This window comes from Peromyscus californicus, unplaced genomic scaffold (genome assembly GCF_007827085.1).
Source record: "Peromyscus californicus insignis strain IS unplaced genomic scaffold, ASM782708v3 Scaffold_10__1_contigs__length_136768540, whole genome shotgun sequence".
Taxonomy (NCBI): Eukaryota; Metazoa; Chordata; class Mammalia; order Rodentia; family Cricetidae; genus Peromyscus; species Peromyscus californicus.
Window position 1 is genome coordinate 52,739,044 of NW_026294391.1, and position 16,462 is coordinate 52,755,505.

The 16,462-nt window shown below is 39.0% G+C and overlaps 1 protein-coding gene across 4 annotated transcripts in view; it reads left to right on the plus strand.

Annotated features, from left to right (window-relative positions):
* The first annotated feature begins 11,602 nt into the window (after positions 1-11,602).
* The window catches only part of Heph (hephaestin), an 88,764-nt gene continuing 83,904 nt past the window's right edge, over positions 11,603-16,462 (plus strand). The window contains exons 1-3 of one of the 4 annotated variants that reach the window (XM_052733167.1): positions 11,604-11,838; positions 13,259-13,363; positions 14,623-14,822. The gene's annotated coding sequence lies outside the window, so the exon portion shown is untranslated. Of the gene's footprint in view, positions 11,839-13,258; positions 13,364-14,622; positions 14,823-16,462 lie in introns of all 4 variants that reach the window. The other 3 variants (XM_052733184.1, XM_052733158.1, XM_052733175.1) reach the window with 3 other exon arrangements.

Sequence of the window (16,462 nt, forward strand, 5' to 3'; positions counted from 1 at the left end):
AGATTAGGAATTCTAGGGACAGAATGAATTTTGCTCCATGTGGTTCTACATATAAAACAGCACCTAAAGCAATTATGAAAATGAATATTAAGAACATATAGCACAATAACATTGAATCATAGTGCATCTTTGCTAATAAAAATAAGTAGGAAACACATCTCCATTTTAATGAGATTTAGGAAGAGCTCCATGATGCAAAAGATAAAAGTTTAAGCTTGCATGCAGAGTTAAGATAATAACTTTTTCCATTTTAAGGCTAAACAGCAGAGTGTGGGATATTCTTGCATATGGTGATATTTTATTTTGTACTAAAATGTTATTTGTATGTTAATAAATAAAGTTGCCCGGGGGTCAGAGCTATTAGCAAGCCATAGGAAAGCTGGGTGGTGGTGGCGCATGCCTTTAATCCCAGCACTTGGTAGGCAGAGCTAGGTAGATCTCTGTGTGTTCAGGGATACAGCCAGCATTGGAGACGCATGCCTTTAATCTCAATACCAAACATAGAAGACTTGGAGGTCTGTACAGACAGGCAGTGACGAGGCGGTCATGTGGTTGGGTTTACAACCAATGAGAAGGCAGAACCAAAAGTCTTTAAAAAGACTTTAACACAGGAAGTAGCTCTCTTTCAGAGAGGTAGGACCACTGCAGGAGGAAGGATAAGGTTTTAGCTCTTAGCTCTGACCTCTTGGCTTTCTTCTTTGCATTGGTTCTGTGTTTCTTATTTAATAAGATGGTTGTTTACATCTACACTTGCAGATGGATATTTTTTTCTTCATTTTAAACCAAAATTGTTTTATTGTTTGTTTTACTCTTTAGTTTATAATGGGGCTGAACTATATTCACAGTGCTTGCTTGTGTGTTTAAAAGGAAAAGAAAAAAAGAGAAAATGAATAGTATTGACTTAGAGTAGTTATTGAATTTCTGAGTTCCTCACCTTGCATAGACATCACTGGCCTGTGTCATATTTCCTGGTTTATTTACCAAATACAGCGATTAATCTGGCACTGTCCCCTTAAGCATCCCTAGATATTGCCTCTTAGTACACTTTATTATATGTCCTTATAACTGTCCAAAGACAGATATACATAGCAACTGGATTCTAAATGTACTTATTTTGGCCTTGAATAGTTATGGAACCCCTTCATCAAAGCATCATCTGGTGAGGGCTGGGGTAAGCTTAATCTGAGTGATTAAGAGCACAACATACAGCTATTGAGGAGAACCCGTGCTTAATTCCCAGCACCTACAACAGGCAACTTATACTACCTGGAACTTCAGTTTAAAGCTCTTTCAACTCTGTGGGCACTGTACTCACTTGGTACAAATTCAAACTCATATATATATATATATATATATATATATATATATATATATGCAATTCAAAAATAGAATCTCTTTAAAATAAAATTAAATAAACAAACATTATCTGGTGGGAATAAAAAAAATAAGTTGTGAAATCACAGTTGGATAGAGATGAAAAGAGGCTAGCAAAACAGCCTAACATTGTAGACTAGGCCAGCAGAATTCACTCATACTTGAATCTGAGACTGTTACCTTCATAGAAAGTAGTTAAAGTATGAAAAGCAGGATCAGAAAAGAATATATAAATGTAATGGTTATTCTTTTTTAATTTAATTAATTAATTAATTAATTAATTTCCAGCCGTATCACAGTTTCCCCTCCCTCTTTACCTCCCCCTCCCAGTCTCTCCCCCCAACCTCCTCTATTCCCCCATCTACTCCTTCTTTCTCTTTAGAAAAGGGCAGGCCTCCCATGTATATCAGCCAGCCATGGTATATCAAGTTTCAGTGAGACTAGGTACTTCCTCTCTTATTAAGGCTGAATAAGGCAACCCAATATGAGGAATATGAGGAAAAGGTCCCAAAAGTAGGCAACAGGGTCAGAGACAGAACCCACTCCCACTGTTAGGAGTCACATAAGAAGACCAAGCTACAAAACTGAAGCATATGTTACAGCAGAGGGCCTAGGTCAGTCCCATTCAAGCTCTCTGGTTGGTGGTTCAGTCTCTGTGAGCCCTTATGTGCTGTGGGATAATGCTTTTGTACACTGGTTTAGTAAAATGCTGATTGGCCATTAGCCAGGCAGGGAGTATAGGCAGGATAAGCAGGCAAAGAGAATTCTGGGAAGAGGAAGGCTGAGTCAGGAGACGCCAGCCTGCTGTCCAGGGAGCAGCATGTAATGACACACAGGTAAAACCACAGAACACGTGGTGACATACAGATTAACAGAAATGGGCTGAGTTTAAGTGTAAGAGCTAGTCAGTAGTTAGTTTGAGCTAATGACCAAGCAGTTTTAATTAATATAAGCCTCTGTGTGTTTACTTGGGTCTGAGCGGCTGCAGTCCGGGTGGGACACAGAAAAAAATTCCAGCTATACTTATGAGCCCAGGTTATTTGATTCTGTGGTTTCTTGCAGTGTCCTTGGCCCCTCTGCCTCTCATAATCCTTTCCTCCTCCTTTCACAAGATTCCCGGAGCTTGGCTTAATGTTTATCTGTGGGTCTCTGCATTTGTTTCCATCAGTTTCTGGTTAAAACCTCTCTGATGACAATTGGACTGGGCAATAATCTATGAGTACCACAGAATATCATTAGGAATCATTTCGTTAACTTTTTTTTGGCTAATCATATTTGGTTCTATCCTAGTTCTCCAGGATGTCTATCCTCTGGGTCCTGGCCCTCCAGAGAGTGTCAAGGATGGGTTTCCACTTATGGTATGGGTCTCAATCTGGAGCTGTCATTGGTTGTCTATTCTTGCAATTTCTGTCTCACTTTTACCACAGCATATCTTGAAGGCAGGGCAAATTGTAGGTCAAAGGTTACGTGGCTGGGTTGGGGTCCCAGTCCCTCCACTGGAAGTCTTGCCTGGTTACAGGTGATGGCAAATTAGGCTCCATATCTCCCATTGCTAGGAGTCTTAGCAAAGGTCACTCTCATAGATTCCTGGGAGTTGCCATTGCACTAGGTTTCCAGCTCATCCCAGAGATGCCCCGATTCCAGTTTTCTTTCCTAGTACTCTCTCCCTCCATTCTCCTCTCACCTGATCCCTCCTGTTCCAGACCCCTCGCCCCTGTTGCTTGTGATGTGTATTCTATTTCCCCATTAGTGAGATTCATGTGTGTCCCCTTGAGCCCTCCTTTTTACTTAGTGTCTTTGGTTCTGTGAATTGTAGTATGGCATTCTTCAGCTCATGGCTAATATCCACTTATAAGTGAATACATGCTATGCTTTTCTTTCTTGGTCTGGGTTCCTCACTCAGGATGATCTTTTCTAGTTCCATCCATCTGCATGCAAATTTCCTGTTGTCATTGTTTTTAGCAGCTGAGTAATACTCCATTGTGTAAATGTACCACATTTTCTTCATCCATTCTTCAGTTGAGGGGCATCTAGGTTGTTTCCAGGTTCTGGCTATTATGAATAAAGCTGCTATGAACATTCTTGAGCAGGTGTTCTTGTGGTATGGTAGAGCATCCTTTGATTATATGCCAGGAGTGATACATTTGGGTCTTGAAATAGGTAGAGTCCTAATTTTCTGAGAAGTCACTACATTGATTTCCAAAATGGGTGTACAAGTTTACACTCTCACCAGCAATGGGAGAGTTATTCCCTTGCTCCATATCCTACCAAAATGAGCTGTCACTTTTGCTTTTGATCTTAGCCATTCTGATAGGTGTAAGATGGAATCTCAAAGTCATTTTGATTTGCACATCCCTGATGGCTAAGGATGTTGAACAGTTCTTTAAGTGTTTCTCACCCATTTGAGATTCCTCTCTTGAGAATTCTCTGTTTAGGTCTGTACCAACATTTTAAAATTGGATTATGTAGCTGGAGAGTTTCTCTCCAGTTCCCACCAAGCCCTGCCAGTCCCAGAGCCCACTTATAAAATAAACACACGGACTCTTATATTATTTAAACTGTTTGGCCTAATGGCTCAGGATTCTAACTATCTAGTTCTTACATCTTAAATTAACCCATTTTTATTAATCTATATGTTGCCACGTGGCACATGGCTCGTGGCTTACCGGTATCTTAACATCTGCTTCTCATCGTGGTGGCTGGCAGCATCCCTCTCCTCGGCCTTCCACTTCCCCGCTTTTTCTTCTCTCCTTGTCCCGCCTATACTTCCTGCCTGGTTACTGGCCAATCAGTGTTTTATTTATTAACCAATCAGAGCAACACATTTATCATACAGAACATTCCACAGCAGGATTATTTGGTTTTTTAATGTCTAGTTTCTTGAGTTCTTTATATATTTTGAAAATTAGTCATCTGTCAGATATGTAGGTGAATCTTTACCCATGCTGTAGGCTGCCATTTTGTCCTATTGATGGTGTTCTTTACCTTGTAGAAACTTTCCAGTTTTGTGACGTCCCATTTATTAATCATTGATCTTAGTGCCTGTGCTATTGGTGTTCTGTTCAGAAAGTTGTCTTCTGTGCCAATGTGTTCAAGGATATTTCCCACTTTTTCTTCTATAAGGTTCAGTGTATCTGGTTTCATGTTGAGGTCTTTGATCCACTTGGACTTGAGTTTTGTGCAGGGTGATAGATAGATATGGATCTATTTATGTTCTTCTACATGTCAACATCCAGTTAAACCAGCACCATTTGTTGAAGATGCTTTCTTTCTTTCTTTTTTTCTATTGTATATATCTGGCTTCTTTATAAAAAATCAGGTGTCCATGGATATGTGGATTTACATCTGGTCATAGATGAAATGGCTATTCTTAGTGGTTTTGTTTGTTTGCTTGTTTGTTTCTCAATTTTTTCTTTGAGATCATATTTAAGTTAGAACATTTCTCCCTCCCTTTTTCTCCCTACAACTCTCCCATATACCTTTCCTTTTTCTCTTTCAAGATCACAGGGGGAAAGGGAAGCTCCTTAGGGAAGCGGGAAGGAGTAAATTTCAGGAGAAGGAGGTAGGTAGGTAAAATAACAATATGGATGGCTGAAAAAGCTAAAATATCCAGCTAACACAAAACCCCTAACATATTTTTTTTTTATCTAGAATGTACTGTTTAATAAGACTAGTTCTTCTGGGTGTGACCTGGGAATTAGTTTATCACATAGGCTATCAGATGACATTTTTGGTGGTAAAGGAGTGGCTTAGAGCCGGATGGTGGTGGCGCACCCCTTTAATCCCAGCACTTGGGAGGCAGAGGCAGGCAAATCTCTGTGAGTTCGAGTCCAGCCTGGGCTACAGAGTGAGTTCCAGGAAAGGCGCAAAGTTACACAGAGAAACCCTGTCTCAAAGAAAAAAAAATAATGGCTTAGGACATTAGAACATTAGTCCTTATAGATATGTTCTCCCAGGAAAAATATGAATTGCTCCATCTGAGTCAAGAAGAGGGTATGGATATCTTAAAATGAATTTGTATATTCGGTGCCTGTGGCACTGATTAAACACTATGTACGTCTCTGGCCAGAAAAGAAAAACAAACAAACAAACAAAAACCGAAGTAGTAAGCAAGCAAATTGTAAGAGCAGAGCAACTTAGTGGCAGCCAGGGGAACTCACTAATAAAGCTCAATTGGATCTTGGAGGAGCCCTCAAAATTTCAGTGGTAATGGGGCCAAGATAATTCCATGTTGCTGCCTGCAGAAGCCTAAAGAGTTCCCTTATCCTTTAGGACCTTCACTCAGGTAAAGTCAGATCCCTTTGAGGACAAGGTAGTATATATCAGAAATGGAAATATTAAAAGATATGTTTAACAGATTTAACAGCGTGAGTTAACAGAGAGATATTCATGAAAAAAGTGAATCATTCCCAATTGTAGATGGGCATTGAGTTTGTCAAAAACTCCACACTTTATTATTGTGATAATACTAAAATACATAAATTTGTGGGTTTTGAAATTATTATCATCAAAATATTAAGAAATTAAATGAGAGATATCAAAGGTTGATTCCTGATAACCACTCAACAGGATTATAATCAAATAAGATAAAACTTTAGATCACTTGGATATAAAAAAAATTAGGATTTGTTCATGGCAAGCAAAAGTTAATAATCTATTTTGTGAGAGTCCCAGAAATTATCTAAAAGAAAAGTAAGGCCATACTCAAGGTCATAAACTCTCAGTTCTTAAGCCTGATTTATTGTTATTTTAAATTTTTTATTTGAAAATATTTTTATAAAAGAAATACCATTTCTATATTGGCATTCTTTATAGTAAACTTCTTCCCATGTCCTTTCTTACTCTCTCCTGGTTAATTCTGATTTGTTCTTCCCTGAATGCTTTCTATAATATGGAAAGGCCTTTAGTTTTCAAGAATCAGCAAAAATTAGTATTGTAATAATGAACATATTGCCAACAGTCACTTAAAATTTCAATTCTATACCTATCAAAATTCCTTGACATTAAGACTGGCATGGCAGGCTAGATGGGCCGATTCTTCCTCATGGCTGTGATGTACATCCCCAGAGCTGATGCTGCTCAGATTACTGAGTGCTTCTTTCCTGGACAATTTGATATACAGTTCCAATTTCATCAGATTTTCCACATGCTTTTACCAAACAGCAGCTCTTATCCACTTCTTTGGGGTCTCCAACCTTTAGCAATTCCATCATTGCCAAGAAGGTGGCAGTATAGAAGACTTCCTTTTTCTGAGCCTTTCCACCTGGGCAGAGGAACTTCCCAAGTGCTTTGAAAAATAACTTCATTGCTTTAGCAAGGGGAAGAGTCTTAGTTGTCTGTTTCTAGAAGAAATCTCTTAGAAAAGTCCACACAAGTGAAGTTTCAGTTCACTGTCACAGCCTTTGGAAATGGAAATAAAGCAATAAACTTTTCATTTTCATTCCCTGGCTGAGGAGCCACCCTCTTCAGCAGTCATCCCAGCAAGATCCTTCAAAGACAGGACTTGGAAGCTCATGTAGAGATTTTACCTATTCCTACAGCCATTTGGGGAAAAATATGTGAACTAGAAGTTTTCAGCAATTATGTATTGTTTTTTCTTTTTTATTGGGACAAGGTTTCTCTGTGTAGCCTTGGCTGTCTTGGAACTCACTCTGTAGACCAGGTTGGCCTTGAACTCGTAGAGATCTGTCTGCCTCTGCCTCCAAAGTGCTGGGATTAAATGCATGCACCATCATCACCTGGCTTTGTTTTTGCTTGAAGAAAATATCCCTCACTTACCCCATCCTTATGTCCTTACTTTGCAACTTGGCTGATAACAGGCCATCTGGTTTTGGTATACTTTTCAAAAACAATTCTAACCTTGTCCCTTATTCCTAGGGCCTAAATCTACTTTGATGTAGCCCAGCTAATCATGGAAGTGTGTCCAGGTTTCAAGTAACTTAGTTTTAAAAACCTTTTTTTTTCTTGCTAGAGTAATGTAATATTAAAATGGGGAAGATATTTAATATTTAATGCTAAGCTTTAAAAAGAAACCTGTTATCATTGATGTGGACCTTGATACAAAGACTAGGATGATAATAAAAGGAAGTACAGACGATGCTTGGAGATATATATATATTCATCCTTGACATCAATTCAAAATGCACTAAAGACTTTAATGTAACACTTGAAACATTGAAACACCTAGAGGAAAACATGAGTTAAAAAAAGCTTATGCATACAAAATGAAATAATCACCAGAGTGAGGAGGCAGCCTACCAAACAGAAAAAAAGCCTTTGCTACCCATACATTAGAGAAAGGATTAGTACCTAGAATACATATAAAGAACTACTTAAATTTAAGATAAAAATCCAATCAATAAATTTGGTAATGAGCCAAACAAACAGTTCTCAAAAGAAGTGCAAATGGCAAATAAATTTTTGAAAAAATGTTTCAGTGTCCTCAACTATTAGAAAACTGAGAATTAAAACTCTTTTGAGATTCCACCTGACCCCAGCCAGAATAGCTACCATCAAATTATTGGTTTTTCTCCACAAACTGATGGTAAGTCCCCCTAGCTGAAGACAACACCTATGCAATTCATTGAACATGGAGAAGTCAAGTTGATGCATGACTAGAACCTTCACCTCTGCTGACTTGTGCTCACAGCACTGGAAAGTAATGTGCACGCTACCAAAGGAGAGAGATAAAAACCAATCCAGCTAAAAACTCTTTGATCTACAAAGGTGACTTCCCCTGCAAGATGTGCTGGTGCAATAGTATCACAAAACTTGTGGGAACAATGAACCACTATCTGATTGGATTTAAGACCCATTCCATCAAATGACACTGCCTGTGTGGCCAGAAATCTTAGACTAGATATGTCAGGGACCTAGGAGAAAAAAAAAATCTCTCAACCTTTTCTTTTAGCAATACACTTGGGTTCAGAGAAGGAGTGAACCAATTCCATCTCCAAAGCCAGTTTGGTATATTTGGGAATTTGGGTGTAACTTCTCATACTACTTCCTGCTGGATGAGGGCACTGTATCTTATGAGTACATAAAGAAAATTTTAGGATTATGGAATAGTCCGTGAGGGTGTATTGTCTGAGCCAGTTGCCTTGAAATCATTCTGGATGTTGGATGATCTGGGCCATGGTGTCAATGGAGACCTTTCAGGGAGTCTTAGCTGGTCAAACCTGATGTATCTTAATCTGGAACAAATCCATAGCCTCTGGCTTTCTGTGGAAACAAAAGCAGAGCCTCCTTTTTAAAGTAACATATACTAGATCCAAATTTTGAAGTCAAGATACCTTTAAAATATACATATTGGTTTAACTCATCTGCCTTTACAATCAAATGTCTCTCTGCAGTTAAAAATATCAAAGACAACACAGTCCAGATTCTCTATGTAATATCCATCTTTACGTAGCTTATTTTTATACTACCTTTATTGTCTCTATAAAGACTTTATTTTAAAAACTATTTCTTTATATAACTGCATATATTTCTTTTTTCTCTCTTTCAAGCCTATGTACACTTTTTACACACATTGTAAACTATTTCATTTGAATCTGTCTTATTGTGAACCTATTGTTTTTAAACTGCAGCAGTTAGTACTGAAGCAGAAGTCTTAGCTTTTCAACATGGTGGAGATAATTTACTGACAGTGCTGGGAGCCATGTTGTCCACTGATTCTGGGAGGCAGTGGGTCTATGCTTCTATTAAAGCAGTGTGTAGCCCAGAAACTTCTTTTTTTTCCTTTTTTTTTTTGTACTAGCAAAGGCTAAATCGACCATGCAGCGTAATGCATGGCTTGGAATCTGTCACATTGCATGCAGGTCAAACCTGCACACCATGAACCTGCCATAGAGTACCTTAAGCCTGCATGTTGTGGCGTCTGACTGCTGGCATGAGACACAACTAGGAAGGTGATTTAGCTCCATTTTAGATTTTTTTTAAAGATTTCTCAGGTTTTAGGTGGAAATTCTTGCCCAATGTTCTAATGCCATTTATAGTTGAAATTTTCCTGTGTCCACCCAGGTCCTGTGTCTTTGTCTTTCCACAGCCACTCAGACCCAAATAAACACACACAGGCTAAAATTATTTAAAACTGCTTGGCCATTAGCTGAGGCCTACCACTAACTAGCTCTTACACTTAAACTCAGCCCATTTCTGTTAATCTAGATGTTGCCACGTGTTTTGTGGCTTTACCTGTGTGCCTGTTACATGCTGCTCCCTGGATGGTGGGCTGGCATCTTTCTCCACCAGTCTTCCACTTCCCAGAATTCTCTTCTCTTCTTGTCCCGTCTATACTTCCTGCCTCGCTACTGGCCAATCAGCACTTTATTTATCAATCAGTCATCTACAGCATTTTACTATGTGCCAGTCACCATGTTCACGTATATAATTTTATTTCACTCCTTATAATAGTCCTACAAAACACTATTTCACAAAGGGTAAAATTTACATTTGGAAAGATTAAAATACTTTTCCAAGTTTGCATTATCTGGAAACGGCACAACTGTGATTTCAGTCAAGGACACTAGACACCGATTCCATACTCCTTGCAATGTAGTTCAAATGTTTTTGTTCATATATCAAAAAAAAAGAAGGAAAAGAAAAGAAAGAAGAAAATGATAAAGTTCTATAGCTCTTTTCTGTTGCTTTTGTTTTATAATTTTTTACCGTTGAAATGTAGATAGATCATATGAAATATATTTTGAAAAGTTGTAGCACATAGAAACTATCTACTCTAGAAAAATAAAATATATACTAAGTAACACTTTACTTTAAAGCTTGCCAACCTGTGGTCTACAGGCAGCTGCTTAAAAATATGTTTCAAATGACTCCCAAGAGAAAGCACCAGAGACATGCAGGATTTGTATGAGAGGTGTTCACCACTTAGACTCTCAGTGAAATCTGTGACTAAAGAATACAAGCCCGGAAATCTTGCCTCACTTGCTTGTAGTCTTTACTGTGTTGACTCAAGAGCATCTATAATGACCCGCTTCTTGTGTTTCATGAGTCAGAGCACAGCCCTTATCCCTTCCCCTCCCTTCCCTGTCATAAATGCCTTAGAGCCTGGACTTGGATCCCAGGTTAATGGGTTTGGTCCCCACCTTCCCCCTCTAGCTTCAAGGTCCACACGTATGTCAGGCAGGTAATCCTACGTGCTGCTTATAAACCAATCCAGCTGCTGTTGACCACTGCGTGTTTCTGAGGTAGCTGAGTCTGGTGGCTCCTCCCTTTTTTTTACTCGAACTTCCACTTCCTTTGGCCTAGGCTGCAATTTGTAGGGCAACTCCTCAGTAGCTGAGTAGCCTTAAAACCTCTAGGTGTTTATGATTCAGACTTTGCCCTACCAGCTCAGTGGGACTTTCAGTCTTATGACAGTCCTCTTTCGTGGCTCCTACTCCAAGTGCTTCTGGTTCGGGGAAAGGAAGCATATACAGTCCGAGTGAAGAAGACACTCTGCTCCCAGGGGAGATCTCCTCATCACAAAGTAAGGACACCAGGGTGTAGACTGCTGTCTTACCTATACCCTTCCTGGATCTGGGGAGTCTGGTGGGTAGAAATAGCCCCTCCCAACAAGACATGGGATATTCAGCTGCATCTTCATGATTCCCTCTTCACTCATTCTTTCTTTACATTTCTTTCTCAACTGCTCTTATTACTTAGAATGCACCTTCATAAAATGATCAATTTGTGATTTTACGGAGATAAATGGGTTCATATCTACTTAAAGGCTCTTATCATACAAACGGAAAGGGGCCAAGTGAAGCAAGGGCCTAGGTCAAATTCACTCAGCTAATTATTGCCAAAGCCAGAAGAGCTGGGACATAGGTTCTATTTAGTCCAATGACTTTTCACTGCCTTTTCTTTGCAGAAGGGACAGAAACGATGTTTGGATAAAAAATAAAAAATCCAGACTACAGTTTAATTTTTAAGAGATCATTGTGGTATTACTATTGTCACCATCTTTATCAGCCTTTCTACTGAGTTATACCCCTTGTCTTCCTATTTCTTAACCCAGGCAGTTGGAATCTGCCTGCGGGCTTTGGCTGGCCACACTGAAGATGCATTTTGATCCCAGTCCAGCAAAGCCAACTAGCAAGCTATATAACAGCCCACCTCCTTGTAATTCCTCCGGAGATCCTCACCAGGATTTGGAAAACACCCGGATGTTGTCAAAGAACCACCCCGGGTTTTGTACCAAACCGGCGGGAACAGGACATTCCAGTAGTTTAGTTTGTGGAAAAGAGGGCACCCAGCACTGTCCCCTCCCCCTATCACTCACCCCAGTAATCCTCGCCAGACAGGAGCCCTAGATTTAATTCATGGGAAGAGCTTTGTAACCGTGTTTACTAAGTAAACAGGGCTGGCAGGCTCAGGCTGGGGTCTGCAGTTCAGCACTGATGGGCCGCTGACATGAATTTGGAAGGAAGGGAGGAAGAAAGGAAGGAAGGGTTTTCCCTAACAAAGGTAAGCTTCTTTCTCTTTTGAAACAACCTCACTTGCCTTCCTAGGCAGAATGCTTATTCAGTTGGCTTTAGAAGAGTCCAGGGCCACTGGGAAAGAAAGTAGGTGGACTGCGAGTTGGAGGAAGTTTGGTTAGGTGCACAGAGAAGTAACAGGAGACAATAGACTGCTTTCCTTTTGTTCCAGAATCTCACTGCTTCCACTGTTTCTGGGACAATCTTGAAGTCATCGAGAATAATTCATCTTGCTGTCTAAACAGCCTGCTCATTTTCTGTCTTTCAGGTTGGGAAGTTTTATTGAGATCATGGAACTGTAAATTCCATGAATAGGAGGTCACAACCCTTAAAAACAACTATGCTAGCTTTCATATTTTTTCAGACAAGATAGGCACAGATAGAGTCAGTAAATGATACTTGAGTCACACTAAAATGTGAATTATTTTAAGAATCATTTAAAGAGTGCTTAGTGTTTAATTACCAAAATTTATTAAGCATGGATTCGAATTCTGGCCTTGCTGCTAACTGGCTGCATGATTTTGAGCCAACCCTTTCATCATTGTTTCTAAGTATCTCACAACCACACACATAAAAAAATGGTTTCTAAGGGTTTTGTAGACATGGAAGTATATAGTTTATTCAGCTTCTCATTACTGAGTATCCGCTATACTATTTGTATATAGTATACAAACAAACTACTTGTATATTGCTTCAGATATGCATCATTTATATGAGTCTCAAAACAGTCCTGTGAAACAGCTGAAATAATCAGAATCCCCATTTTGAGGATGAGAAAGCAGAGGCTCACAGAAGTGAAAATAATTGACTGAATGATAACTCATACAGGCAGGAGATGGAATTTGAATGAGGGTCATTAGCATCACTATTTTTTCTATCAACAGAGTGACAAAATGTTAAGAAAGCAGGGAGCTAAAAGGCGAATCTTGACAGGCCAGTCTGAGGAAGGCTGCTGAGAGGCTGGAGGCTCCAAATTCCTATTCAGTTTAGTGATTTTTTTAAATCTAGGATGAGCTTTTTTAAACCTAGTCTAGTTAACTAAGACGAGACTAAAGGAAGAGAAAAAAGGCATTATCACATTAAAGGAGCAGCTTGCAAATTCTAGGGAAAACCTTGATGCAAATTGCTGTGGTTGATAAGGTCTAGACCTAGGGACCATAGTAACTGAAAGGAAGGAGAGGCTTGACTGTCTACGCAGGTTGAAACAAGATTTTGGTGTACATTAATTAAATTATACTGAATTCCAAGTAGCCCAGAAAGCACCCTTAGCTCTTCTTTACTCTGAATGGCTCTTACTTTTTTACTTCTTAAAGAGACTTCCTCTGTGCTTTTACCTAACACTTATACTCACCTTACTGCTCTCATTTCTTGTTTTTCTTTTTCCACACTGGTTTGGCTTTTCTCTGCAGGCCCAGCAGCAAGAAACATGTCATAGCCCTAAGGAAAAGTTTACATGGGGATTTCATGTCTTTCATCTCATTCAGTCTTCATAAGAAACCATTGAGGGGCCCAAGGTAAAGCTTTGCACTATTTAAGGAACAAGGAGCTTAGACTCAGTGTCATATAATGAATAAACAGTGAATATGGAAGTGGATTCTCGCTCTCTCTCTTTTTATTGCTGCTTGGATACTTTCCACATTTATCATGAAATGTCCAAGTGGTTCTAAAGGAATTTTATGGGTTCTTCCTTTCCTCTGCTCTTAAAGTGTATGATAAAAACCAAAGTAAACAACATAAATGACAACAGCAATGACAAATTCAGTCTCAAGGCAGAAGGATAGGAAGTCAGTAATTTAAAGGAAGAAAAACTGGTACTTACAAGATGCTTGATAAGTTCCAGATTCGATATACATTATCTTATTTCAACACAAAACAGATTGTACTCACAACTAAGTTTATCTGATGCTAAGTTCTGGTTCCATATATATTGAGAGACACATATACACACAGAGACAGGGAGACAGAGACAGCAGGTTAACCTGGAACTTACCATATAGCCCAGATTGGCTTTTGAGCTCTTGATCTTCTTGCCTCACCCTTCACCTCCATGAGTACTAGAGTTATAGGTGTGTGTCACCATAACTGGCCCAAGGTCTAGTTCCCATTAAATCAAGTTTCTTCCAAGAAGAGAATGTCAGCTTGGAACGTGTACATTTTATGCCAGTGTAAGAGTGCTTCTATACATTGAATGTGTTACTGATGTGTACAATGCATACATGTCTGTCATTATCCATAAAATTGTAAGCTTTGGGCTAGGAGTACTTTCCTTGCTTGTGCAATGAGTGACTTGGATTTGATTCCCAGAACCAGAAAGAAAAAAGGAGTCAAACAAAACCAAAACAGGTAAAGCTTTGTGATAGTGGGTGGTTTTATGTTCAAATCTATTTCTTCAGTTTTAATAATAATATCCACTATTACTTTCTCATAACTAGCTTGTGTACATAAGCACTTATTTGTGCTTTATATAGGTATAGCTTGTTATGTAATCTTCACAACTCTATGAGTCCAAAGCCTCTGTGCTGCTAACAAGGAAAGCAATCCACATCTTACAGAACTATGAGAAATAAGTTTGCAGCTATGAAAAGTATATTGTAAAGTAAATATTGCTAGGTTCTATATTATGTATACTTTGGGATTTTAGTTACCATTTTCAAACTGTGAATTCGTATTCGTTCTATGCTAATGGTCTGTACTAAGTCTCTCCAGACATTTCCAAGATTATCCTGTGAGACTGCAGTCATGGAACTCTTACCTGGAACTGTTTTCTTTCTAGGTAAATAAGCTGAAGGCACAGCTGCCTTGATGGTATCTCCTTGAGAAGGAAGTTTGAACGAGGTCCAGATTACATTCAGACATCCATTGAACAAAGGCTATTCCTTCCAGGTTGAGGGTCCTAAGGAATGGCTAACTGTGTTTCCATGCATAGTATTGTATGTAGGTACATGTGACAGTACCTGTGTTTCATCAGCAAATGTGAGTATTGACATCATGTGAGAGAAATGAGTCTGAGAACTTTTTCAATCCCACATTTTTCATAGTTATGCACATGTGTGTTCTATTAGATTTAAAGTTTCCTCAACTTCTACAATTGTAAGTACTGTATGGTTCAGCTCTGTATGTTTCACTGTTTTATAGATGAGAAACTGGGGCTCATTAAGGTAAAGAGACTGAAGTCACTATTCAAATTAGTGCTAGAAGCTAGACTCGAGCGAACAGGCGAGAGTGCGCATGCCTATTCTCCTTCCACTTTAGCAGTAGCTGCTATGGCCTGCCTGCTAGGCCCTCTGACCACATCTGACCATAGATACACAGGCACCTGTATTGTTCGACATCCACTCTCACGGATTTTATAGTCCAGTGTGGTTTATAAACGAAGGCAATTTCTTAGGAAACAGCAAGGATACATTAGCAAGCTAGCTAGGAGAGTGAAGGCAAAGCTTGCAGAAGGAACTGGCTTCTGTGTTGTAATCACTGATATTACTAGGGTTCTTTTAGGTAAATTTTCTGATTTTATTCTTCCAAGGCTGATAATAAATCCACTTTACATATGAATAAGCAAGATCATAGCTGTTAAATAATAATCAGGATATATAATCAATCAGTGGGATATCCAGGTTTCTGCAAGAAGTCCTCCCCGCCAAACAGGCCTGTCTTTACATCTAGGGCTTTCTGCTAGACATAATTTGGAGATGGTGATTAATACTCACACAGTTGCTGTATGTTGAACGGCCTGAGAGTTCATTTAAAAAAGTCTTTAAGTTTGATTTTAATCAGAGTACCTATCTGGGCCTACCTAAGGTGAATATGTGAGTGCTTCCTATCCATATGTGAATCTGTCCATCTCTTTTAGGTTTTTGTGCTACTAGGCTTGAATTAATTAGGCGATTCACTAATTTTACAATGTCCCTTCTCTGTATGTAGCCCAGGCTGGGCTTGAACATGTGATCCTCCTGCCTCAAACTCCTGAGTGCTGAAATTAGTCATGCAACACCACACCCAGTAGAGAGTGAGTTTCTAGTTTGGGGTAATAGTCACTATTACTTATGCTTTGAGTTGAATATTTAATGAAACTGTTTAAGGCACTGAACATGGTGTTTTGTGTTTAGTCATATCTCAGTGAAACATAGTTATTATCATTATTATGATTATCTCCTTGTATGATTATCTCTCCGTTTCTAAAGTAAACATAGCCACATGCAATTGCATATTTTAGAATGAATGCAGTTTTTCTAGATATAGCTGTGACTGTGAGTATATATGCATGTTTTCAGTGTGTATATGAATGAGTGTGCAAGTATGTTTGTGCCAGCATCATAGGTGCTGGAGTCATATTTCCTGGAATTAAATCCTAACTCTAACATTTGTTAACTAAGATGGCCTTGAACAAATTACCTTACATCTCTGTTCTTCAATTCCTCCACTATATCATGGGAAATAATGACATCTACTTCATAGGGTGGTTGTCAGGCTTAAAGTATTTGTGTTAGATGGTTAGAATGAGCACACAATAGACACAATAGATACCTATTTATTACTATTGTTGTTATTGTGAAGGTGATGGTGTCTCTATGTTGACAATATGGCTGTATGTGGATGTAAATATGTGCAGCTGT